Below are 27387 nucleotides of genomic sequence, written 5' to 3' on the forward strand. Positions count from 1 at the left end.
GCATTGATTTTGGGCTTGGGGTTTTTCTTACCAGTCTTGCTTCTGCAAACTTTTTTTGTATGACCTACTTTCCCACAATGATAACATGTAGGCTTGTTGTTCTTTGGCTTTACATTCCTCTGTTCTCTAGTTTTTGATGATTCTCCTTCCTTGGTAGATGATAGGTTCTTGACATAGCCTAGTCTAGATATGTCATGGGGTATTCTCTATGATCTCATCATCTCTTCATAGTATCTCACATCATCTTTAAGTTTATTCATCCTTTCAATGAATTCCATTTCAAATCTCAACTTATTCCTTTTATGTTCATTCTCAAATTTTAGATTCATAATCTCCACATCTTTCCTATTGAGTTCTTGATTTGCACTTAGAAATTTATTGAGCATATCAAATTGCTTATGTGTGAGTTTATGCACATCAGATATCCTTTCATCAAGTCTTCTGACCTTTTGTCTCTTTTCTTCATCAATCATTATCTTTTCTTCCTCGACTTTCTTTTTTTACTCAATTACTTCACACAGTCTTACTGATTGGATTTCATGCTATCTCTTTAGTCCTCTAATGACATCATTTGATGTATTGTTCCTCTCCAAGAGATCTTCTATTGCTGCATCATTTTCACTAGAATTTCCATCATCAAGTAGTCCTTCACTATCTTCTTCTTGATATTGTGTGTCATTCTATAGGATTACCATCTCCTTCCTTCTCTTCAAATATTTCTTCAATTCCTCTCTTGATGCTTCAAGCTACTGCGATTCAAGTTGTATATCAACATTATTATTTTAAATGATCTTTCCCAACTTATAAGCCCTCATATCCAAGATCTTGTGTTGTAAGTGGTTAGACTTCTACTAAGAGAACAAAGCTCTAATACCAATTGTCGAAAGTCTATTAGTAATGTTAGATACTAAGAGGGGGGGTGAATCAGGATCCATAAAACTTTTACCCTTTGAAACAAATATCAAATATGATAGCTTCACCTTAAACCCTTTTCTCAACAATATCATAAATCACTTAAACACTTACTAAAATGATATATCTGATCTAACATCTAATCACATCCATAAACATAAAATTAAATGATCAGCACATAACATAAAGATTTGGTAACCTAGAAACCCTCTAGGGTGAAGGTCAAATGGGGTGGGGATGACACCACAAATCTTCACTATTTTAGTACTAAAATTTTCCTTCTAGGGCTACATGTTTAATCACTTCTGATGATATACCTTGTGAGGGGTCTACCCTATTAACAGCTCACAAGACTTATTTAGTCTACCTTGATTAAAGGATTTAAACTTACTACTAAGTAAGCACTCTATTAGGAGATTTACAAAGATTTGTTAGGACCATTGTTAAGAGATTTACCTTGAAACATTTTCTAGAATGTGTCAGTACCTGATCCTTTGGTTTGTACTTAATATGTTGATTATGAATCTCCTCTTTCCAATCTTTGATCTTATCTCCAATCTAATATTTCAATGTTTTACCCTTCGTTGCTCTACTTGGTCACTCTGTCTAATTCTCCTTCAAACTTTCCTTCAAGTATCCAAATATACATACATATGCCTGCACAAAAATAGGGTTTGGATCCTCCTTTTATAACCAACTGTAGAAGGTTCTAGATCAAGATCAATGATCCAGATTTCTCCCTTTTGCCACTTATACCTTCCATTTTTTTGATTGGGTAATCACCTTGCATAGGGATTAATGATCCATAACAAAGTGCATAATCATCTCCTTAAATTACTCCTCAATCATTAAAACATGCATCAAGTCAACCAAAAATGGTTTACCTTGGTGTTTGTGCAATTCCAAACAAATATGTCAAAACTAGTTTACTCGACACATGAACACTCTAACACTCGGTCATAACTAATCTTTTGTCTCACTTGGCATACACTAGTGTAATTGATGACCATAGACCTACTCAGCAATAACAACTGCTCAAGTTTAAATTAAATATGGACAAGTCTAATATACATAGCTCGGCCTTAGTAGGATGGCTCAGTCAAAGTGATGACCGACCAATTTTGTCATATGAATGACTAAGTGTTTGACACTAGTAGACAACGTACCTTAGGGATCAACGAATAATACCATTGAGAATTGACCTATTAGTGATAAAACCTATTTGTTCCTCTAAAATGAGCTTTGGTAGTACTTTTTAAGTCTATTAGCTAGTACTTTTGAGAGTATTTTGTAGATTACATAAAGCTATGGGCCTAAGATCTTCTAGATCCATATGTTTAGTTTTATTTGAAATTAAAGCTAGGAATGCATTGTTAATTTCAGTTAGTAGAGATCTAGAATTTCTAGTTGTATCAATAGCCTCTCAAAGGCCATCTCCTATAATTTCCCAACATTTTTGGAAGAAAAAACTTGAAAGTCATCAGGGCCTGGAGATTTATCAGGGTTAAGTTGAAAGAGGGCATCTTTAATTTCTTATTTATGTTTTTACTATCTTCTACAATTATTATTTTATGAATAGATCCTAACTTCTTATTTTGAGCTATTAAATTTGATGATTCATAATTATTAAGGAAATCAATATAATAATTGACAAAGGTTTCTACTATCTCATTTGGGTTTTCAATTACCCTGTTAGGATTAAACCACAGATAGAAATAACAATTACATGCAAATATAACTAATAACAGAAAATAATAGATCACATAGAAAAGAACACAAGGCACCAAGGTTTAACGTGGTTCACCCAATCCCTAGGCTACGTCCACCAAATAGCAAGTCTGATATTATTACAATCCAGTGATTACAACCTGATTACAATATGTAATCCCTTACAACTCGATACTACCGCAAGAACCAATTTTCGCATCACCACTATGAAATAATCCCTAACCCTAAGCTCTTTTATACAAGTATTTTTACTGCTTTAGGGTTATAATTAATAATTACATGTCGACCCAAAATCTTGATAAAATAGGGCAACCCCAAAGAATTTATGAAGTATGTGTTGTCACATAGGTTTGCACCCTTGTCCAAGGCCTATGCGCGAGGACAACCTAGTGAAACATGGAAACAACCTCCAAGCTGTGGGACTTGAACTACGAGGTTGAGTCTCCGGAGAAGGCCGGCTTCCTCTTACTATCAGGGCGCACCTATCTATTCTCAGAAGGGAAAGGGAGAAAGAGAGCGTCAAAGCAAATCTACCTAGTCTAATCTAAGGCGGTGATGCACCAAGACAGAGTGTTCAGATTCATTCCTGCCCATATATATACTACAAAACCAGAATAACATACAAAAGTCATACACATCCAGACTTATATCGATCAGTAATCACATACAGATCAGAAGAAACCAACCAAATGACACTAGGAAAAGGAGCTTTCACTTATGTATTATTCAATAGGCCAAAGATAGATACAGTATGCAAATCGTTGATCTCAACAATACACCAATGGAAGGCAAAGTGATGCACATTCACACTGATGGCCGAAAGAGATGATATAGGCTATTACATGGCTCAGAGATAAAGGGGGTTTTACACTATAAGTCTGCAAGCAGTAGCAGAGAAAATCAGGAAGAATCGACCTTCAGAATAGATTACGAAACTGCCTTTATAGATCAGGCACAACTGAAGATTTCCACGTTACATTCACTTCTTAACTACTAGCATTAACTTCCTGTCTTGAGAACCCAATCGGGGATCTGGATTGAAATCCTGGCCTGCATACCGAGAAATCTCATTTCTTCTGAGAAGAGCCTGGAGAAGATAGAAACGGCGCCACAACATTCCCTGACATGGTAGATGGGCCGACCAGATGGGTGGAGTGTCCTTATGTCCTGCATTCATTCCTGGTAGGTCGAAAATGATCGCGAAGATCAGATCGCAAGATACGTCGATCGCCTCTGCATCTTGGTTCATGAATCAAACTGGCCTATTAGCCGACCCGATTTTTTATATGCCGACTAGGCCACGCGGGCCAATCATAATCCTTTGTCTTGCCACTTGGAGAGTCCTTCCGCGGTTGATCGCCTTCATCGAACTAACCGTGCCACCTCAATGATGCATCCGACGAGACCTGACCCCACCGACACGTGTCAGTCGGGCGCGATGTTGCCATGGTAAAAATCTTGCAGCCTCGCTAAGGCGACATGGCACCTACCGTTGATCTCATCAAATCTGACAGTGGAGAACCTGACCTTCTGTAACCCTTCGTTCCTATTGATCCGCCGGGCCCGCTAACACGTGGCATCCCCCTGTTGGTTCGTCAGTCACCCCACCCTATCTGCTTTTGACGGCATGAAACGCAACCCCGCCAGGACACGTGGCGCACGGGCGCTATGTCGCTAATGCTAAAGTCCGGGCAGCTCCTGATGGCGAGATAGCGCCAGCCGTAGATCTTGCAGATCTGACGATCAGAGCGACCTCGTACTTCACTCGCCGTCCCTCCTGAAAACTACTGGGCCCGTGGTTGCCGTGTCCTGACATATACGCATGGCATCATCCGGTTAGTGAACCCGAGACTTGATCCGTAGAATGGCCACGCGGCGGATGGGCGCTATGTCGCCATGATAATATCTGCGCATCTCCGCCATAGCGAGATGGCGCCATCCATTGATGCAATCAAATCTGACGGTGGAGATCGCAAACCTTGACTGTGCCAACCGTACTGATAGAGACTCCAGCCTGGTTACACGCGGCGGTTCCTCACTAGCCCATCGGAACACCACTGGGCAATCTTGCGACTTGGCCTCACAGGGTGACCACGTGTTGACCAGGCGCCATGTCGCTATGGGAAAATTGAGGTTAAATTTCCATAGCGCCAAAGCGCCCAACCGATGACGTGTCCCTATCTGTGCATGGTTCTTTTTGATTCGCTGTCGTGACACGGGCTCCGCCAACTGGGCAGATGAGGTACGCAATGGGGCCCAATATTTGTCTAAAGTTCTCACCGTTTATTTTCTCCGGCCCGCCAAACTTTACCCGATCGTAGCAACATTTTTTTCGGCAACGTGACCCGCCCGCTGTCGTGAGCATCTCCGCCGGGCGCTATGTTGCCATGGAGATTTTTCGGTTGGCGTGCGATAGTGCCATAGCGCTTGCGGCGCCAAAAAACTTTCTGACCGCCCTCCGTTGTGACCCACCCGTAGGGTCCACCAAACACGCGTCGTTCGGGCGCGATGTCGCTAATACTATCTCCCGTGCGACTTTTGATGACGAGATCGCGCCAACCGTCGATCTATCTAAAATTTGACGGTCACAGAACCTTGGCGAGTCGGGGCATCAGAATAACAATTTTTTGGCTAACCGTTGAACAGGCTGCGAATTTGAATTTAAATCTTTTGGCGGTAAAACCAGAGGTAACAGTATGTACAGTACTTTCCTTATCAATCACCACAAACTAACAATCTCCCACTTTCGGACTGATCAAGCTCCACACTAAACAACAATCTCCCACTTGGAGACTGATCATGTAGCTATACTGCTACCACATGGGGCTCCCACTGGATCAAACTACCTTAGAATCTATTGTTCTTTTATTCATGTTTAGTCTAAAAGACCAACCAAAGTAGAAGAGGAGTTCAGCTTCTCCCTTGTTACTACCTTTGTAAACATATCTACTAGATTGTCATTTGTATGTATCTTATCCAACTTTAATTGTCCATCCTCCAAAACTGACCGAATGAAATGGTACCACAACTATATGTGTTTGGTCTTTGAATGCAGAGCTAAATTCTGTGCAAGATGAATGGCACTTTGATTATTTGTAAACAAATAATTATCCTTTTGAGGGTGTCACAATTCTTCCAAGAAGAACTAAAGCCATATCATCTCCTTCACTGCCTCTATAGCAGCAACATACTCTGCCTCTATAGTGGATAAAACATTAACCTTCTGTAACCTAGAAACCTAGCTCACGGCTACCCCACCAACAATAAAGACATAACCTGTAGTACTCTACCTGGTATCAATATCCCCTACCAAATCTAAGTCAAGATAGCCTTATAAATCAGTAGTAGAGCCCCCAAAGTGTGAACACTTATTAGATGTTCCTCTCAAATATCTGAGAATCCATTTGATGACATTCCAATGCTCAATTCCTGGATGACTCATATACTTACTAACAACTCCCACTGCATGTGCAATATCTGGCCTAGTACATACCATAGCATACATCAAGCTTCCTATAGCTAAAGCATAGGGTACCTTGGACATCTTATCCTCCCCTTCTTGTATCTTAGGACACATCTCCTTAGTCAACTTCAAATGACTAGGTAAAGGTGTGCTAATAGCTTTAGCATTCTCCATAGAGAAACTTTGCAACACCTTCTCAACATAATCAGCCTAAGAAAGCATCAATTTTATGTTTTTCCTATCTCTACAAATCTTCATACCAAGGATTTATTTTGCTGCCCCCAAATCCTTCATAGCAAATGCATGTGCTAATTGGCATTTCAGCCCCTTAATGTGATCCATGTTAGACCCAGCTACAAGCATATCATCAACATATAAACATAAAATAATGTAGTTGTCATCATCCAACCTCTTAAAATAAACACAATGATCTGAAAGACACCTATTGTATCCATGCTCATGCATAAAAATGTCAAATTTTAGATACCATTGATGAGGTGCTTGCTTTAAGCCATATAAACTTTTCTTCAATTTGCACACTAAGTTCTCCTTACCTTCGACCACAAACCTCTGTGGCTAAGCCATATATATCTCTTCATCCAAATCACCATGAAAAAAGGTTGTTTTAACATCAAGCTACTCTAAATGCAAATTTTCAATAGCCACAAGACTTAAAACAGTACACATAGAAGTCATCTTAACAACAGGAGAAAATAACTCATCAAAATCAATGCCCTTTTTCTGTGCAAATCCTTTCACAACTAACCTGGCTTTAAATCTTTTCTTACCTCCTTCCTTTTCTTTCTGTTAGTGTCATTTTTATTTTTCCTATTTTGATAGGTTTTTCCTACACTTTTAATAATCTCGCTTAGGTTAATAAAGCATGTCTTATTAGGTGAATGGTTGTGAGGTGTCACCTTCCTACATGTGAGCATCCATTAGCTATCTTGGGAAGATACTTTGCTATCTTTAGTCCAATAGATGGTTGCTCCTCATTGGTTGGTGTTGCCACCTCCTCCCTCTTCCTAGCCTATATAAGCATGCTACCTGGCTTGTATTTGCATCTCTTGTTTTTGCATCCTCTTAATGCTATTTTGCTTCCAGCATTTGCATTACTCTCTTGGAGACTAACTCTATGATGCTATTTTGATTTTGTATCATTTGCATTCATAGTTTAGATATTTACTCTTTGCACTAGTTTTCTGGGTTATTAATCTTTTCAGATTCTAACATGGTATCAGAGCTTTTCTATGTGCAAGAGTAGATTTTAGTTTCCTTATTTGAGAGATTTGGGGGGGGGCAAATAAACTTTATTGTAGTTTTTTGAAAAATGAAGTATGCTCTTCTCTTGCATCTTTGGATGATCCTGAGAATCAGAAAAGTTTTGACAAAAACAGTTTTTCTCTGGGGTTTCAATCTCAAATCTGACAACCAACTTGCATATTTGGAGTTTTCAATCAGTTTTGCAGGTTCTAGCATGCCATTGATGGACTTAAGAAGCTAATCCAGCATTTGCATGTCAAATTTTGGTTGCTGGGGTCGTTTTCTGATTTTTGGAGCCGTTTTTTACTGTTAAAGGCATCTGATTTACACTACAACAACATCTTCTGTTCATTAGCAAGAAAAATGCTTTCTGGGTTTTGTTCGCAGCCTCGAAAAACCATCTGGGTATCTTTTAGATTTTGCATGCAAGCTATATATTTTTCAGAATCGAGCATGCAAAGCTACAGCCATACCCCTCTCCGTTGGCAGTCGCAGATTTGAATGCAGTTTTCAAATCTCTCGTTCTTGCTCACACGGACTCCGATTTTGATGATTCTTGTTATGAACTTGGCTAATTTTTTGTGCTCTATCCACTAGTGGAGTTGTTTTTTGATTTTCATGCATGAATGCTTCAGAAATTGCAGATTCTCAGCCGTGACTGTGCATAGTTCTCGTTTTGGAAACTTCGGACGATCATAACTTTCTCATAAGACCTCGTATCAAGGTGATTCTTTTTTTGAAAATGCATGATTTTTCGAGTAGATCACATTGGTGCTATTTTTTCCTTGATTATTGTGCCCAAGTTTCACTTCTAGCATATGCTCTTCATGAGGGTTTGTAATGCATTGAAATCAAGACCACTAAGTAATTCTTTCTAGTGGTAGTTGTAAACGCACTAAAATAAAGTGCCAAATCATATTTCTTTGAGGGGGGGTTCTTTGATTGAGTAAAGAGGGGGGGGGGGCATTATCATGGCTGGATTCTCTTCTTTCTAGCATTTCTTCATCATGGATCAAACAAATATGCCCATCCTAACTCCATACAATTACTTTGAGTGGAAATCATGCATGATAATTCACTTAAGGAAAGCTGGATTAAATAGGATAACTATGGGACTTGAAACTGAACCTGCTAAAGATGAAGATAAGCCTAAGTGGTTTAACAAATGTGATGAGGCATTTGGAACATTGTGTTTGTCTGTTTCTCCTAACTTTCTATTTCACATTGAGTCTTTGGATACACCAAATGAAGTATGGACAAAGCTAGAAACACTATTTGGCACACAAGATTCAATGAGGGGTCATATGTTGGAAAATGAATTAATTAGTTTGAGTCCAGGCAATTTCAACACAATCCAAGATTTTTTCACCAAATTGAAATCACTAAGGCTACAGTTAAAACAATGTGGAATTGAAAAGAAAGATGAACAACTGATTCTTAGTATTCTCTCTAAGCTAAGTTCAGAATATTATGTGTTTGTCTCTACCTTCTATGCTACTAAGGGTGCACTTGGTACTCAATTCACCATGCCATCTTTAGATGATTTTGCTATCAATCTCACTCGAGAACAGGACAAGCTAATCCAGATGGGCATTCTTAAGTCCTCTAAGTCACATGCCTTGGTTGCCAACCAAGGCACAAAAGAACAACAAGGACAAAGTAGTAACAACAATAGTAAGGACAAGAAACAAAAGAATAGCGAGGAGAAGAAGGATCAGATGCCAATTTCTTCAAAAGCAACTATTGATACACCATCTTCCAAGGGCAATAAGCCTAAGAAAGAAAAGGTCAAATGTGCTTATTGTAAAAGACCTGGTCATGATGAACATAAATGTTTGCATAAACAACTTGATCACTTGACATACATTCTTGAGAAGAATAATATCAGTGTTCCTGAGTCTATCAAACAAAGTTCTAATGAAGGGTCTAACAAGGAAAAAGAAAAAAGCAAGGGGAAAGGAAAGGGTAAGGCCCTTTTTGCAGTTGCTTCCTCACCATCCACTTGGGTTCTTGATTCGGGTGCTTCACACCAAATGGCTTCATCTAAGGAAGAACTTGCATCCTTGGAGCCATGTACTATGCCTTCTATTTTGATGGGTGATAACACTCTTGTTGAGGTGTGTGAGAGAGGGTCTATTGATGTGGGGGATGGTACATTCCATGATGTTCCTTATGTACCCTCATTATCAACTAATCTCCAATCGATACACCAGATCACTCACACAGGTTTAGGCAAACGGGTTGAGTTCACTCCTAGTTCAGTGGAGATAAGTGAGTTGCACAATGATTCTACAGTTGCAGTTGGGAGAGCAGATCATCAGTCACGACTCTATATGTTTTCTCACTTTGTTCTTGACCCTCCTTTGACTGTTTCACTCACTCACTCTAATGATGTGAGCAGATTATGGCATGAGCAGTTTGGCCATCTTAACTTCCACTACTTGCATCAGCTTAACCAGCAGAGCATGGTCATAGGGTTGCCTTCTACTTTGACATTTGAGTCACTTGGAATACATGATAGATCTTCTAATGGGTCAGATTCACTTGAGCAGTCTTCTACCTCCACTTCTGATGCAGAGAGTGATTTAGAGGACTCACCTCCTTCCTCTCTTAGTCATCATTTACAGGTTGATGATTCTCCTCTAGATTCTCCATCTTCCGGTCCACTTTGGGCTAGACAGACCTTGCAGTTTACAGGTGATTGGGTTGGGGATCCATCAGACACCAAGCAGACTCGTTCACAATTCCAGGATGCTCTACATATCTTCATTGCTACTGCCTCAAATCCATAGTCCTTTCATGAGGCTTCTGGTATTTCTGAGTGCGATACAGCTATGTAGGAAGAGTATAGTTCCTTGATGAGGAACCACACTTGGGATCTTGTCCTTTTTCCTAAGGGAAGAAAACTTGTTCGATGCAAGTGGATCTACCGGACAAAATTTGCAAGCTTTGTTGGAGGTGCAGGATGCTACATCTTTTGGGGGGGCCTCTTCCTCTCACTTGGAGTCCTAATTTTCTTTGGGGAGTCTCTTTTCTCTCTCTTTTGGGGGAATTTTATGTACATGGGTACCTCATCAGGCTTGACTTGCCGGGACCCATTTTTACATCCACCTAAGCTTCGCTTATGGGGGGGTGTTAGTGTTGTTTTTATTTTTCCTATTTTGATAGGTTTTTCCTACACTTTTAATAATCTCGCTTAGGTTAATAAAGCATGTCTTATTAGGTGAATGGTTGTGAGGTGTCACCTTCCTACATGTGAGCATCCATTAGCTATCTTGGGAAGATACTTTGCTATCTTTAGTCCAATAGATGGTTGCTCCTCATTGGTTGGTGTTGCCACCTCCTCCCTCTTCCTAGCCTATATAAGCATGCTACCTGGCTTGTATTTGCATCTCTTGTTTTTGCATCCTTTTAATGCTATTTTGCTTCCAGCATTTGCATTACTCTCTTGGAGACTAACTCTATGATGCTATTTTGATTTTGTATCATTTGCATTCATAGTTTAGATATTTACTCTTTGCACTAGTTTTCTGGGTTATTAATCTTTTCAGATTCTAACACTTTCAACCTGTAAACCCACTTATTTTGTAAAGCTCTTTTACCTGCAAAAAAATTGCATAAATCCCATGTCTTATTCTTCAACAAAGAGTCCATTTTGTCTTTCATTGCAGACTCCCATTGAATCTTAGTATCCACCTGCATAGCTTTATCATAACATTCAGGTTCACCAGCATCAATAAGTAAAATTGAATACAAAGAGGGAGAGAATTTTTTGGAGGTCTAATTTGCCTTGTTGACCATCTAACATTCACTAATGTGTGTGGTATTTGTTGTTGCGGTTGTTGCACATCATGAGGAATGGCTAGAACATCAACTTTTGGTGTATCATCCAGCACTACATAATCATCTTCTTTCTTCTCATGTTGTTGCAACAGATCTTTGTAGAACACTTTCTCATTGAATATGATATCCCTACTTCTTAAAATTTTATGATTTTCAAAATCCCAAAGCCTATAACCAAATTCATTAATTCCATATCCAACAAATACACATTTCTTTGACTTAGCTTCTAGCTTGGTTCTATTTTCAGAATCTATGTCAAAAAATGCTTCACAGCTGAAGGTTTTGAGAAAAGAATAACTCACCTTCTTACCATTCCATGCTTCCTCTAGAATACCATAGCCCAAAGGAGTAGAGGGACCTCTATTAATCAAATATACAATATTATTGATAGCCTCCACCCACATGTGTAAGGGCAACCCAACATGCAACCTCATGCTCCTTGCACACTCCATTATAATCTTATTCATGCATTCAACCACTCCATTTTCCTATGGAGTCCTTGGAACATTTTTTTGTCTACGAATACCATTAATGGAGCAATAATCTTCAAATTCATGACTGCAATACTCACCACCATTATCAGATCTGAGACATTTTAATTTCTTATCAGTCTCATTTTCAACCAAGCATTCCATTTCTTAAAAGTTTGAAATACATCAGATTTCTATCTAAGGAAATAAACCCATACTTTTCTAGTTGCATCATCAATAATTGTAACATAATAATGAGAGCCACCAAGGGAAGATACCTAAGCTAGTCTCAATACATCTATATGCACAAGCTCTAATTTTTCTTTTTTGTTTTTCTTCCCAGTCTTTGCAAAACTCACTCTCTTTTGTTTTCCATACACACAACTTTCACAGAAATCCATATTAACGCATTTCAGACCTAGTAAAACTTTCTTTGAATGAAGCACTTTCATACCTTTCTCACTCATGTGCCCAAGTCTGTTGTGCCATAGCGCTATATCAAAATCTACAACAGTTATTTGTTCTCCTTGCTCAACTGCAACAATTGTTCCTGAACATTCATTTTTCTCTGAAACAATTAAAGTAGAAGGAACAATATGACCTGTACAAAGATATAAGGTACCTAATTTCACACCTTTTACTACTACAAGGGAACCTTTTGAAACCTTCCAATTTTTATCATTAAAAGTAACTACACAACCCTCATCACCGAGTTGCCCTGCTGAAATTAAATTCCTACTCAGCCTTGGAACATGTCTTACCTCGTGTAGTAGCCAATGATTTTCATTCTACAACTTAATCTTAATTTTTTCCTTTCCAACAATCTAACAGGGTTCATTATCCCCCAAATAAACAAGCCCAAAATCCCCTTAGACATAATCAATGAAATAACCTCTATGAGGTGTAACATGAAATGAAACACCAGAATCTAAAACCCATGAATCATCAAAACTTTCTAAAGATAGAAGCAAAGCATCCTCTTCAGATTTGTTACTTACCACATTTGCCTCCTTGTCCTTATCTAGTTTATCTCCTTCATTTTTCTTTTGATTCCAGTGATCTTTCTTTTTATGACCTGGTGTCCCATAGTACCAGTAGTCATTCGGTCCTCTCGATTGAGAGCTCCTCCCCTTTGACTTTCCTCTTGATTTCTCACAATTTCTAAAATTACTTCCTCTCCTAGTCGTTCTACTCCTAATTTGTGCATTCAAAGCACTTCCTAATGTAGATCCACCTAAGGATTTCCTACAAGTTTCCTCACTCAAAATAACACCGATCACATCATCATATTTCAGGGTATTAGATCCAAGAACAAAATTACTCGCAGCCATTACCAAGCCATTCCAACTTTTAGGAAAAGAACACAAAATCAAGAGAGCCCTAATTTCTTCTTCAAAATTGATACCCACAAAAGATAAATGACTAGTAATAGTATTAAACTCATTAAAATGATCTACAACAGATCCACCTTTTTCCATTTTCATATTAAATAAATGCTTCATGTGAAATACTTTGTTTGAAGCAGAGGGCTTTTCATACAGTGTCACTAGGGTTTTCATCAACTCTTCTGTTGTCTTCGCTTTTGTAATATTAAATGCCACCGATGGTGCTAGGCATATTTGAATGCTTCAAAGTGCCTTTCCTATCCAAAAAATCCCATTCATCATTTGACATAGATCCCTGATTCTTGGCTTTGCCTTCTAATGGCCTCCATAAATCCTTCTGATAAAGATAGTCTTTCATTTACATCTTCCATAACTGGAAGTTCTACCCATTAAACCTATCAACCCTCAGCTTACCCTCTTCAGCCATCGCTCCCACTCAAACATGATACTTTCCTATAGAGGATAACTTAAAAAACAACTAGGCTCTAATACCACTTATTAGGATTAAACCACAGATAGAAATAACAATTACATGCAAATATAACCAATAACAAAAAATAATAGATCACATAGAAAAGAACACAAGGCACCAAGATTTAACATGGTTCACCCAATCCCTAGCCTACGTCCACCAAACAAAAAGTCAATATTATTATGATCCAATGATTACAACCTAATTACAATCTATAATCCCTTATAGCTCAATACCATCGCAAGAACCAATTTTTGCATCAGCATTATGAAACAATCCCTAACCCTAAGCTCTTTTATACAACTATTTTTACTACTTTAGGGTTATAATTAATAATTACATGTTGGCCCAAAATCTTGATAAAATAGGGCCCAAAAAAAATTTTCTGGGGCGATGCCCTGAACCCCAAAGAATTTATGAAGTATGTACAGTACTTTCCTAATCAATCACCACAAACTAACATACCCTTGCTACATTATCCTTATTTTTTGTTATTCTATTAATATTTCTTCTATTGATAATACAATTATGAATTTTTTTGTATTTTTGTCTCCTTCTAACAACCATGGTTCTCTTGATTTTTGTTTCCTATAAATATTTCTTCTTTTGCTTGAATATTTTCGTGTTTAGCCAGTAATTATTTTTCTTTGATATACTTATCATTATCCATTCCTACGTTGATAATTTCTTCATTTAGGTTTTTCAATTCTTCTTTGTTCTCTAAATTTTCTTTTAAAATATCATTAAAATGATCTTTATTACATTTTTATATTTTTTCTTTTAATGATTTCAATTTTGCTATAAAATAAAACATCCTTGATCCTTTGAATTTCTCTTTATGCCACCATTGATTTATATTATTATAAAAATATTCATCTAGAAACCACTTTTCTTCACACTTCAATGAATTTCTTGGCAATTTTTGTGGTTCACCTATTTCTATTCTAACTAGATAGTGATCAGACCCTGCATTAGAGAGGATGAAAAAACTAAAAGGATGATTAAATGAGATTAAATTTCCTTTAAATATAAATATATCCAATCTCTCTGCTATATTACAGAAGCTCGCTCATCTATTATTACATGTGAAGACCCAGTTAGATAATGGAATATCAATAAGGTTATCTTTTGCAAACCATGCTTTGAACTCTAACATAATTTAGGAGATAGTCGTGTATCCTCCTGCTTTTTCTCTTGAATCTAGAATTGTATTAAAATCTCCCCCAATAAAAACATTTTCTAATGGATATAACTCTAGATAATTACTAATCTAATTCCATTTTTTCTTTCTTATTCGTTGTTGGTGTTCGCCCATACACATTAATGAGTAGGAATTGAGTTTTGCTTCTAAAGCTTTTTACTCGCCCCCCAACCCAATTGCTTTTGGATTCGAGTAAAATGAAATCTACCCTCCTTGGATCCCATATAATACCAATCCAACCAGAGGCCCCAACTAAATCAACCAACTCCATTTTCCAAGATCCCAATTTTCTTCTAAGTTTTTCTCCTTCTTCTTTATTAAGTTTCATTTCTTATAATAATACTATATCTATTTCAAATCATTTTAAATTGCACTTGAGTATTCACTTTTTTTTATGGGAATTAGGTCCCTAAAATTCCATGTTTTTAGCTTTATGGCTCTGTCGGAAGGAACTTCCCCTTAACTGCATTCAAAAGATCATTGATTTTTTCTTGTTACTAGCCAAATTTGTACCTGTTCTAAGTTCAACTAGGGATTTTCTTCCTCTTTTTTCTACTTTTTTTTCCACATATAGGATGCTATAAGCCTTACAAATTTGTGATGATACCAAGGGTGTCTAGATTTTTTCTAGCATTCTACACACTTATAGTAATAGATTCATCTTCCTCTTTATTTAAATGTTCTTTTTCTAATTCTTTAATAATTTTGTTGTTGAATGCTCTATTATCCTTTTCCATGTCTTTGCTTACTATTTTCTCAATTTGATTATTTTCACCATTTCTTTTGTCTATATCTTGTTGAAATTCTCCTATTTCTTGGATCCTGAACTCCTCCCAATTTTGGGTTTTTCCTACTATATTCCTATCTTGATTATTCAAACTCTATATATTAGGGATCTCTTCTTGATTTATCAATTTAGATTCCCTTGAAAATGTCTCTACCTCAATAGGAATATATTTGCAAGCTTCTTCTCTTTTCTCTTCTTTTTCTCAAAAAGATGGAATAGATTTTGTCTCCTTTTGTTTTTCAATATTATACTCTTTTATTGTTGTTATGTCCTGATGATTATCTTCCCCTAATCCTATGGTAATGCCTAAGATTGTGTCTTTATCTAACATTGATACACTATATCCCTTGGAATCTGGTAAATTGTATTTTACTTTATTATCCTCTAAATCCTCATCTTCTAATTCCTCCTTATCCATTTCCATGATACTTTCAACTAACTATATTGTCTCCTTTATCACTTCTTCATTTACTTTATCTTCTAATTTAGAGTCAAGATCCTTAAATGAATCTTCTTCAACTGAGCCAACTTCTATTGGGATTCTTTAGAATAACTGGGGCACGGGGGGTGAATTAGTTATCTAAGGCCCAGATGTATAAATAAAACTTTTCATAGCTTAGTGAACCCATAAAACATTTATCATCATGCATGAATCCATAAGATTATAGAATCACTTAAAAACTTGTAGATTATTGTCAAATCAATTTGCAAAAATGTAAACATGAAACATAATAGATTCAACAACACACTTGACACAATAATTTATGTGGAAACCCAATTTGGGAAAAACCACTAGTAACATGCTAATCTTTCACTCTTCTAAAGTGATGCCCTGTAAAAGGTCAACCCTATTAAAGGTTACAATACACTCTGTTAAATGTGACCCTGTTAAAGGATTTCAATCACCCTGTTAGGAGTAAGACTTGTTAGAGGACTTTAGACCATTCACTTGGAATGTCACCTAGTTAAAGGATTTACAAATGATTGCTAGTTCAATCTTAATCCAAAGGATTTACCCTAGACTAATACAATTATTAGAAAGTAATAGTAAGGCTTGATCTGATAATAACTTACAACTCCATTTGCATATTACAGATCTCTATTTCAGTCCTCCATTATGATTAGCTTTCGCACATTTCAACTTTGATAGCTTAGTCACCCTTCAAGCATCCATACCCTTAAGCCTTCTTTCTTAACATGCCAATGCAAACTCTTCTCTTAGGTCACTAAATGAAGCAATACCCTTGACTCCTTGTCTTCCTTAGGTTCTCACACATGACAACCTTTGCTTCTGACTAGCCATTCCTTTAAATAGGATATTAAGATCTTTTGTCATTCATTCTCCATCGTTCATTTTGGGGTTAGGATAGATTAGGTAAGATACAATGAATCTACCCCTAATTCCATATGACTTCTAGAAACTTCTCCTTCAACCCTTTTTAAAATTGCCTCAAAATGATTTACCATGAATTCTATGCCACCAGCTCATCAATCTTATCTTCCACCTAGTTCACACAATCCAAGAAAACAAACTTGTCAGCTTAGATCCATTGAATTCAAAATCTTTCAAATAATGCTAACACTCAACATTAACTTGCTTCTAATGCTTGACATCCTCTGTAAAATCACTTAGCACAAACTAAAGTTTACTAGTGCTCGGCATCAACTAAACTTTACTTAGCATTCAACTATTTTTCTTGGCATACACCAAAACAAACTTTTACTCAATTCCAATTGATTTTCTACTCGGCTTGCACTAACTTTGCTTAACACCTACTATCCACTCAATCAAGCTTTGTAGACAAACTTTGTTTAACTTGTTCTTCTAAACTTGCTTAGTGTAACCAACCTTTGCAACCTCAAGTAGATTATCAATACACCATGTTATCAATGTCTTAACGAATTCTTGTACTCCTTTACATAACATAACTCAACCTTTCCTCTAGGTGCTATTGTTACATCTTTTGATCAAATCCTCTTCATCAATCAAATAAGTGATAGTACTTAAATCATATAAGCAGTTATGTTACCAGCAAATAGTAGGTTTGACATCAGTGATAAAACAATGATTGAAATATATTGATCATACTTGTATGAATCTGTTCTCAACAATCTCCTTCTTCAACAACTTCATCCAGATGAGCTTTTGAAACTAGATCGGGGTTGTGTTCAGAGTTTATGGGAACTAAATTATTTTTCTGGTTATCCCTTTCTACATCCTTATTTTGATTTCATACTAAATTTATTGGCAATTGAACACCAAATTCTTCTTGATTCTAGGATTGGTTTGCCTAGTTCTCTTGTGTTATATCAAAGCTCAACACTTCACTATTACTTATAATTATTTCTATTTCTATTAGAATTTTAGTCTCTTTTTGTCCATCTAGCTCATCCTTCTCTAGAGGATTTGTTTCCATATTTGCATCTTTAAAGAGTTTCTTGCCACCAAGTGAGGTTTGCCAAAATTTATTAGAGTTATATTTTATCTCCTTTTCTCTTTTCTTAATATTTGGATCTTTGTTTTTTAACTTTATTACTTTGGATCTGAATTTTTCATTCTCTTTTTTGATTGATAAATCTTCTATTATATCATCCTTTGATCTACTATCATTATCCTTATTGTTGATACTTGCTTCTTTTTCCATCTTATCTATCTCTTTAGTCATAATTCCTTCTTGCAGCCTAAATTTGTCTACTAGTTCTCCTTTTAAGTTAATCATGAATAATTCTCTTTATAAGTTCCTTAGTCTTGGTTCTTGGTTATTTATATCTTCTTATTTTTTTGAACTTTCCTCTCTCATTTCTAAATCTTGTATAGATTTGTCTTATGAACTTAACATAGGGATGGTTAGAAAATTAGGGCCAAAGGCACACCTAACAGTCCAAACACCTTTCCAAGTAAACATAATGAAAGAAAATAAGAGAGAACAACACCAAGGAGAGGGAGAAATGAAAAAATGTCTTATAGATTGATCAAATTATCCATGAACATGCCTGACTATGAGACATTCTAGTTTACGGCCAATACAATAAACAGATATACATCAAAATGTATCCAATGTGATACAATTGTGATCATATATCCATATGTTTTCTTTCTAACTTCTATGATGCTTCTATTTGATCTCTTCCGCTCTCAGTAAAACTAGACTTGCTACTTATACTTGCCAAAATCACTTACAAAAGATTCTAGATCTTTACAAAATAGAAGGCCAACTTTACAACAACTTGCACACATCCCAATGCATGATCCCTACATTAAATTTATAGCTCAAATTAAATATATAAATTAGCTCATACTAGAAACCAATTAGAGACAAACTCGTTCAAATAAAAAATTAAGCATTAGCAAACCAGTGAGCTCATTCAACAATTGAAGGAATTCAACAACCACAAGACTCCACCAAAGTAGGAACTTGGCCAATACATGGAACTCAATGATCACTACAATTCAGCCTAACTGTGCTTAGCCAATATAGAAACTCGGCAATAACTGCAACTTAGTAATGACTAACAGAATGCACAAAGATGAGCAGGATAGCAAGACAACCAAGGATGCTCCTACATTAAACAATTGAGGTTGAAGTAAATGATTCTCCTAAATAATTGAGATGTCACAAACCAAGCTAAACCCAAATCAAATTGAGAAATTCATGTATCATTTTCAATTGGTGTATTTTTTTACTTCACCAAATATCTAGAGTAACATTTTCCTCTTGTGCTCTTACCAACTTTCTAATCCAATATATGTTCAACCTCTTCAATTTGTCTCTTAAGATAACCACCTTGTAAAACAACTTCATCTTCTAACTCATGACACTCATACAAATCAGCAACATTGAATATAGGAGACATATCCATGTCACCAGGTAACTCAACTTTGTAAGCATTACCACTATCAAACTTCCTCAAGATCTTACAAGATCAAACTTCTTCATTTTTAGCTTACTGTGTGTTCCAATAGGAAATCTACCTCTTTTCAAATGAACCATCACCTCATCACCAACTTCAAAAACATGATGTCTTCTCAAATTATATGCATTCTCCTCATACTTATGATTACTTTGTTCTAGTCTCAACTTTACTTCCTCATCCAAATATTTCATAAAGTCAACAAACACTTCTCCTTCAATACTTTTGTTCTCTTCACCAGCAATATCCCTCAAATCTAATATACCTCTAGGCCGCATTCCACTAATAATATGAAAAGGTGTTTTCCTAGTACTACTATTCACATAATTATTAAATGCAAACTCAGCTTGTGCCAATACCATATCCCAATTACTTGGCTTATTTCCAACTAAACATCTCAACAAATTACCCAAGCTTCTATTCACAATGTTTGTCTACCCATCTGTCTGTGGATGGAATGTAGAACTAAACTTCAACTCAATACCGTCTTATTCCACAAAGTCCTCTAGAAATAACCAGCAAACCTTATATCTCTGTCAAAGATAATACTTCTTGGTAACCCATGAAATCTATCAATCTCTTTGAAGAAAATCTCTACAACATGCACTGCATCAGATTCTTCTTACATGGTATGAAATGTTCTATCCTAGAAAATCTTTTGACAACAACAAATATGGAATCATCTTGTTGTCTTAGGTAATCCAAGAACAAAATTTGTACTGATGTTACTCCAATGTTTCTTAGGAACAAAAATAGGTGTATACAATCCAGTATTCTAACTTACTCCTTTTGCAACTTGACAAATTCTAGAACTCCTTACAAACTTTTGAACATCCTTATAAATCTATGGCCAATAATACTTATCTTTAAGTAAACTCAATGGCTTATCAATTCCAAAGTGTCTGGCTAATCTATCACAATGCTTTTCCTTAATCAAATCGAATCTCATAAAACTTTTTGGTATACACAACTAAATTCGTTTGAATGGCATACCTTCTTCAATGAAATATTCTTCATACTTACTCAAATGATCTGATAGATTTGGTGCTCTGCACTCTTTCCATGCCTTAGAAACATCAAGGTTAGTGTCATACAACTCTATCTCACCAAAGCCAAGAACTTCAACCTTTATCTTAGTCAACAAAGAATATCTTTTTCTTGATGCATCTGCAACATGGTTAGTAGCTCTACTTTTATGCTTTATCACAAATGTTAAACTTTGCAAGTACTCAACCACTTCATATGTCTCGGATTCAACTTATGTAGACTTCCTAATTATTGTAAATCCTTATGATCACTATACAACACAAACTCCTTAGTGATCAAATAATGTCTCCACTTCTTCAAGGCTTGAACAATATCATATAACTCTTGATCATACACATAATACTATTTTTTGCATCATTCAATTTCTCTCTAAAAAAAGAAATACGTTTACCTTCTTGACTCAACACGACTCCTCTTGCACTACTAGTTGCATCACATTCAACTTGAATACCATATTAAAAATGGGTAAAGCTAATATAGGAAACTCAACAACCTTTTGTTTCAAAGTCTCAAAACTCTTATCAGCTCCATGTGTCCACTTGAAATCCTTTTTATCTCCTCTCATAGTCTCAATCATAGCATTACAAATAGAATTGAAATACCTTATAAATTTTATGTAGAAACTATCCAAACCATGAAATGATCTTACCTCAACCACATTCTCAATCATAGGCCATTCAAGGATTTCTTTAACCTTCTTAGGATTCATTCTCAAATCATCAGCTAAAATCACAAATTCCAAATACACAATCTCTTCTTGCATGAATGAATACTTCTTCAAATTAATCAGTCATTTGTCCTCCTTCAATCTATGTAGTACTTATCTAATATGCTCACGATGTTCTTCCTTAGTCTTATTGAATATTTGAATATCATCCAAATAAACAATCACAAACTTACCCAAAAATCTCTTTAGGACCTCATTCATCAACCTCGTGAAAGTACTTGGTGCATTAGTCCAACCGAAAGGCATAACCAACCACTCATACAAACCATCTTTTTCCTTAAAAGTAGTCTTCCACTCATCACCTTCTTTGATTTTCATCTCATGATAACCACTCTTTAAATCAATCTTGGTAAAATATTTGGCTATGAAATAATCCATTATGGCATCCATCCTTGGCATAGGAAACCTATACTTTACTATTATCTTGTTAATAGCTCTAGAATAAATACACATTATTTGTTATCCATTCTTCATAGGTACTAATATGGCATATACAACACATGGACTTGAGCTTTCTTTGATCAAACCTTTCTACAATAATTCCTCCGCGTGTATGTTAAGTTCTTCAATCTCAGCAGGTGTCGATCTATATGGTGCTTTATTTGATAAACTAGCTCCAAGAATCAAATCCATACAATGAATTATAATCCTTGCTAGTGGTAAACCGTCAGGGATGTCTTCTAAAACAACCCTCCTTATACTCATTCAACAAATTTTCAATTTTTCCTAGTAGTTGGCTAACAATGTCGGCTTTTGTTATTACTTGACCTCTATTATCTTTTCTCACTCATCCATTACTATTGTTTTGTCACTTGGCCATTACTAGCACAACTTGGTCCTCTAGGAATCATAGAAAAATGGACTTAGTTCTTCTCCATGTCCTTCTCAAATTATTCCCCAATAACCATACAAACTCCAATAGTATTACAATTTACCTCATCTAAACCTTCAATCAAAGGCAATAATGTTTTTTCTTTCATTCACCCAAAGAGTATATTGATTCAATCTACCATCATGCACAACATTTCTATCATACTGCCAAGGTCTTCTTAATAGAATATGACAATAATCCATAGGCATAATATCACACAGAACTTCATCAAAGTAGTTTCCAATCTTGAATTTCACAACACATTGCTCACTTACCAACAACTTATGCTCATCCTTGATCCATGAAACATGATAGGATTTGTGATGCCTCAACATCTGCAACCACAATTTCGTAACTAACTCCTTTGATGTAAAATTTGCTGAACTTTTGCTATCAATGATCACTTTACAACATTTTCCTACCATCTTACATCTAGTTTTGAAAAGACTTCTCCTTGGGATAGTTTCATTGCACACAATTCTCATTACTATCAAGTTCTCTCCAGCCTTAGGTCTGCTTGGTGAATCCTCAAGATATCCTTGAATCACAATGTAAGGTACCTCCTTGTATGTAATTATCAATACGAATGCTCTGTCAAAACTGCTATAGGAGATTGAAATGGATAAGATGTAATGTTTTATGTTGTGAATGCCCTAATGAAATTGTGATTAGTTAATTCATCCATGTTTAAAATTCTTAGTGATTCGAGAACTACTACATTTTCTCGATTGGGTAAATATTAAAGTTTTACTAATGATAATACAAGGCATTTTGCACCCAATGATAAGGGTGTTGATTTTGGTACCTCGATGATTAAGTTTTATGCTTTCAAAGAGTTCAGTATTTCTAAATTAGTGATGTTATGATGTTAGGTAGATGCATGCCTAATGATGATTATTCTAGTATATTAATTTGAATTAGTGAATAAGTTATGTTATATTGATTTTGTGTCCACTGATGATTAAATGTGAGAGGAAATGAATTAAACAGTTAACTATATGAAAGATTCATGTTTTGATTCATGAAACTATACAGATAAGTTTTGAATATATGTATGTGAATTTTTTGAACTACTGATGTGTGCAATTAGTGTGCAGGATATTTAGTCGGGAAACCCCATGGAAAGATGGAACTAAACCCCTTGTTAATTTGTGCTATCTTTGCATTGTCTTTCTTTGAAGGTTTTTAATTGGTCTTAAAATTCTCCTACCTTTTTTTGGGTTCTATTAAGTCTTTAAGGCCTAAAAACATTAAATTTAAGTACCCTAGGGGTAAGGGTAGGGGTTGGGAGTACTTTCCACCCCCTTAGCCTCTTTGGTTGACTTTTAGGGTCACTCAAAAACCCTACTTTTGGTTGATTGCGAAAATTGATTTGTCTCCTTCATGAGTTGGTGACTCAAACTCCACCTTGAGGTTACCTAAAGTCTAGTTGAGTTAGGGTCATATTTAGAGGCATTTTGGAGAAGCTTTGGGGTTGTTACCCAATCTCTAGTTTTTAGAGAGAAGTTGAAGATTGAAGGAAAGAGAGGATAAGCTCTTTTCAACTTGTCATTTTACCATAACTTTTTGTGAAGGTAGGGTTCTTCACTCTTTTGATCATGTTTCTTCTTATTGTTCATGCTTGATTCATGCATAAGGCATTGTGATGATCTTTGTATTGCTTGTATGTGTGTTGAGGGTGTTTTGGGGGAATCTTAACTTGTTTTTGGATTTTTTTTTTATGCTTTGCTTTGAAATTTTGAGGGAATTTCATGGGGATTATTTTGGCATTACTCACCCTTGGATAGGGAAGAAGTGGCCAAGTATGGGGGAAGGGCCTTAGTTGGACCTCAATAGTGTAGAGTCTCCTCTCATGGTGAGAAGAGGGAAAGAGGGTAGGGTGTATGAGCCCCTACTTGTCATCACATACCTTGTATGAAAATTTGAATTCTTGTAGAAGGGAAGGAATGAAAATCCTTGTTGCATTGGCCTCGAAAAGGCATTTGTAGAAGAACGAAAGTTCTTGAATTTTAGCCCCAAAAAGGCTATGTTATGACATCTCCTATTGAGAAACTCCACCTCCCCCCTATTTTGGTTCAATATTGAACCTATTGTGCAAAATCAGGTTGGAAATGCATGCTTGAATTGTTCATCTTATTATGTTGTCTTACCTCCATGTTGGTTCTTGTCTCTCCACGGTTCCCTTGATGCATTGAAGATATTGGAAAAGAATCTCTTGTAAAAGACCTAGAAGAGAATTCAATTGAATGGTATCATTATGTAAAAATGTATTTTAAATTTTGATGTATTTGGCAAAGATGTCAAGTTTTCTTACTAGTTCTTTCTTGACAGAGCCTTGAACCAGGTTGATTAATAAAAAAGAAAAGATTTAGTAACACTCTTATTTTTTCAAATCTTATGTTATTTAAATCATGCATATGTGAAATAAAGAATAGGTAAAATGGTGATGATTCAATTATGCAATTTTCAAGTCCAAGTTGCTAAGGAAGAAATTATGTTGTCAAATTTTTCTATTTTATTCGTGAATATTGGGAGATAAAATAAATAAATTTTGCATTGTTGATGAACTAAATTATCAACTCCCTTGTTAAACTAAGTAGTTAGTAACATAAAATTTGATAAGGACATACACATCTCTTGGTAAAATATAGTTCCAAACCAAAATATTCACATACTTTCAAAAAAAAGAGAAGGCAAAATTTTCAAACATCCATCTACAGGATGCTGGAGTTTGTATGAGAGAATGTATTAATCCTTGATTTGAAATAGAGAATATTCCCCTATTGATGCTCTTGTGTTTCATAAAAAAAAGATATTAATATAAGAAAAGAAGGAAATATATATATAATTAAATTCATATCCTAGGCACACTAATACCCTCCTAAGCTTATTCCATAGTTCACCCACAAATCTTTATGCAATAACTTATACACTTATCACTCCACTCAATCTTCTCCTTGGCATCAGTTTTGGCAGAGGGGCAGACCTGACTTGTAAACCAAAGTCAATGGATATTATGGTTGATGTGACCCTTGTATCTTCCTTGAATTTCCATAGGCTCACATAGTCTATGCGCTTGGCAAGGAAGTGTTGTGGGTGGGGGGCATTTAAACCAAGGTTTTTACATGAGTGTTTAACACTCTTCCTTGCAACTTCCTTAGCACCAGTTTTAAGCCTCTGTCCACATGCGTGAGAGGGGACCAGGCCTGCCAAGGCAGGGGTTGGGCAGCGTGAGCCTTGGGGACCACCCAAGGGGTATGGGATTGCATGAGGCCAAGTGGCCAAGTGGGAGTAGTAGGGTTGGTAGGTCGTTAGGGTAGGTAGGTTGGTATGTGTTTTGGTTAAGTTTTCTTTTTCATGTATAAAGACTTTTAAATTTAGTTAAAGTTTTATATTTATAAATTTCATTATTATGCTTTTTTAATAGTAGTTTAGTTTAATATTAAAATTTAACTCGAGTTGTAAGTTGGAATGTGGTATAGTAACCTTTTAGTTAGATGTTAGTATGGTAATATCTAGTATTAATTTTACTTAATAAGGTTAGTTTGTTAGAAGATTATGTGTTAATGAGGTTAACTTAGGGTTTGTTCTTCTAAGTTATAAAATTTATCAATGTTAGAGGTAGATTTGTTTATTTATTTATGAAATCTTATATTAAAATTTAAATGTTAGAATTCAATTAAAAGTTTAAAGCGGATAGACAATAACGATATTAAATTATTATTGTTTTAAATTTTAAGTGGAAGCTCTATAGGTATAATTGATTTTTAGGTTTGAAATTACTTTCTTTTAATAAATGCAAATATAGCAAAAAAAATAAATTTGGAGTTCTTAGTTGTTTTGCTACATGTTTAAGACACGATTATTATTAGATTAAGTTTAAGAGAATCATTGTTGTCATTTTCTTCCAGTTGTTTAAACCTATTTAAGTTAAGTGGTAAGTGGTGTTTCATGTTGTATACTAAAGTACTAAAATTTGATTGTTGTAAGTGTTAAATGAGAATATGTTGTGATTTAAGTTCTAATTTAGTATATTTTAGTGAGAATAATTCATTGATTAGATTTTATTTAGAGAAGTTAGTTTCGTTATTAGTTACTATTTTGCTAAGAAAATGGTAGATATTTTTATTTAATTTTAATTAATTAGATAGTGATTTGAGTACTTGTCATGTCGTAATTATTTGAATTATTATTTAGTCTTGGTCAGAGTAATGGTGGTATTATTATGTCAGTATAAAAATTAAGTTAAGATATTGGACGTTAGACGTTACTTTACTTAGAGAGTTCTTTAAATTTCAAATGTCTCAATAATTAGAGTTATAATTACTTATTTTGTTGTTAAATAATTGAATTACATTGTTATCAATATCTAGATAAAAAATGTTATGATATTCATATTTACGCTACTTAAGGTAGTTGTAGATTATGTTCTCTAGTAGTTTAAATAGATGGTTGGTTTACGTATGAGTTGTTTAAAAGTATATGATAAATAATATACTGATTAAAATTAAAGTAATAGAAAAGCAAAGCAAATGTCGAAATCAAGATAGCAATGAATGCTCGATTTAGCAATCTTCTTTTCTCATAGATTATAAACTTAGATGGAAATGATAGGACATCGTTAGGAGATCACGTACATGGTCCTCATTTTGTCTATGCATAAACATGTTCAATTAAACATATTGAACTTAGTAGTGTGATTAACTTTAAATTATAGAAAAATGGATTAATTTATTATTATGTTTAAAAAAAAAATTGGGTGTGTTTTGCCCTGATGTTTTGGGCATGACACACAACATTTATATTACCATTTGCACTCTCACCAAAATATTTACACTCGAAGGATCTATGCCCTTCTTTACCACATCTAAAAGAATTACTATGAAAACCACCTCTAGGGTAAGAATTACCTCTTCCTTGATAATAACTAGTGCCTCTCGGTAAGAATTACCACCTTTCTACTCGGTCTTGCCTTTATCCTCACTATCCAATTCAGATTTGCCCTTATTTCACACAAAATTATCATATCTACCACTTTTCCATAACATCTACCTTTGCCTATATGAAATATGACACCTCTACCTCTTTGTATTTGTTTGAGGCATATTGATATGCTTCTTCCACACTATCCAATTTCACAAAACTTATTTCATCTTGAAATCTAGATCTCAATCTATTCAAGTACCTTGCAACTTTCTCAACCTCATTATCAACATGTCCAGATCTAATGTCCAATCTATAAAATTCATTAGCATACTCCTTCATAGTCATGCCCTTTTGTATCAAATTTTGCATTTTCCTTAACA

The 27387-nt window shown here is 35.4% G+C and overlaps 1 pseudogene; it reads right to left on the bottom strand.

Annotated features, from left to right (window-relative positions):
- LOC149570128 (F-box protein PP2-B1-like) overlaps window positions 1-27387 on the bottom strand; it is an 82496-nt pseudogene that overhangs the window by 49962 nt on the left and 5147 nt on the right.

The sequence above is a fragment of the Cupressus sempervirens genome, chromosome 3, assembly GCF_028749045.1.
Source record: "Cupressus sempervirens isolate cs-2001-9-10 chromosome 3, ASM2874904v1, whole genome shotgun sequence".
Classification (NCBI taxonomy): Eukaryota; Viridiplantae; Streptophyta; class Pinopsida; order Cupressales; family Cupressaceae; genus Cupressus; species Cupressus sempervirens.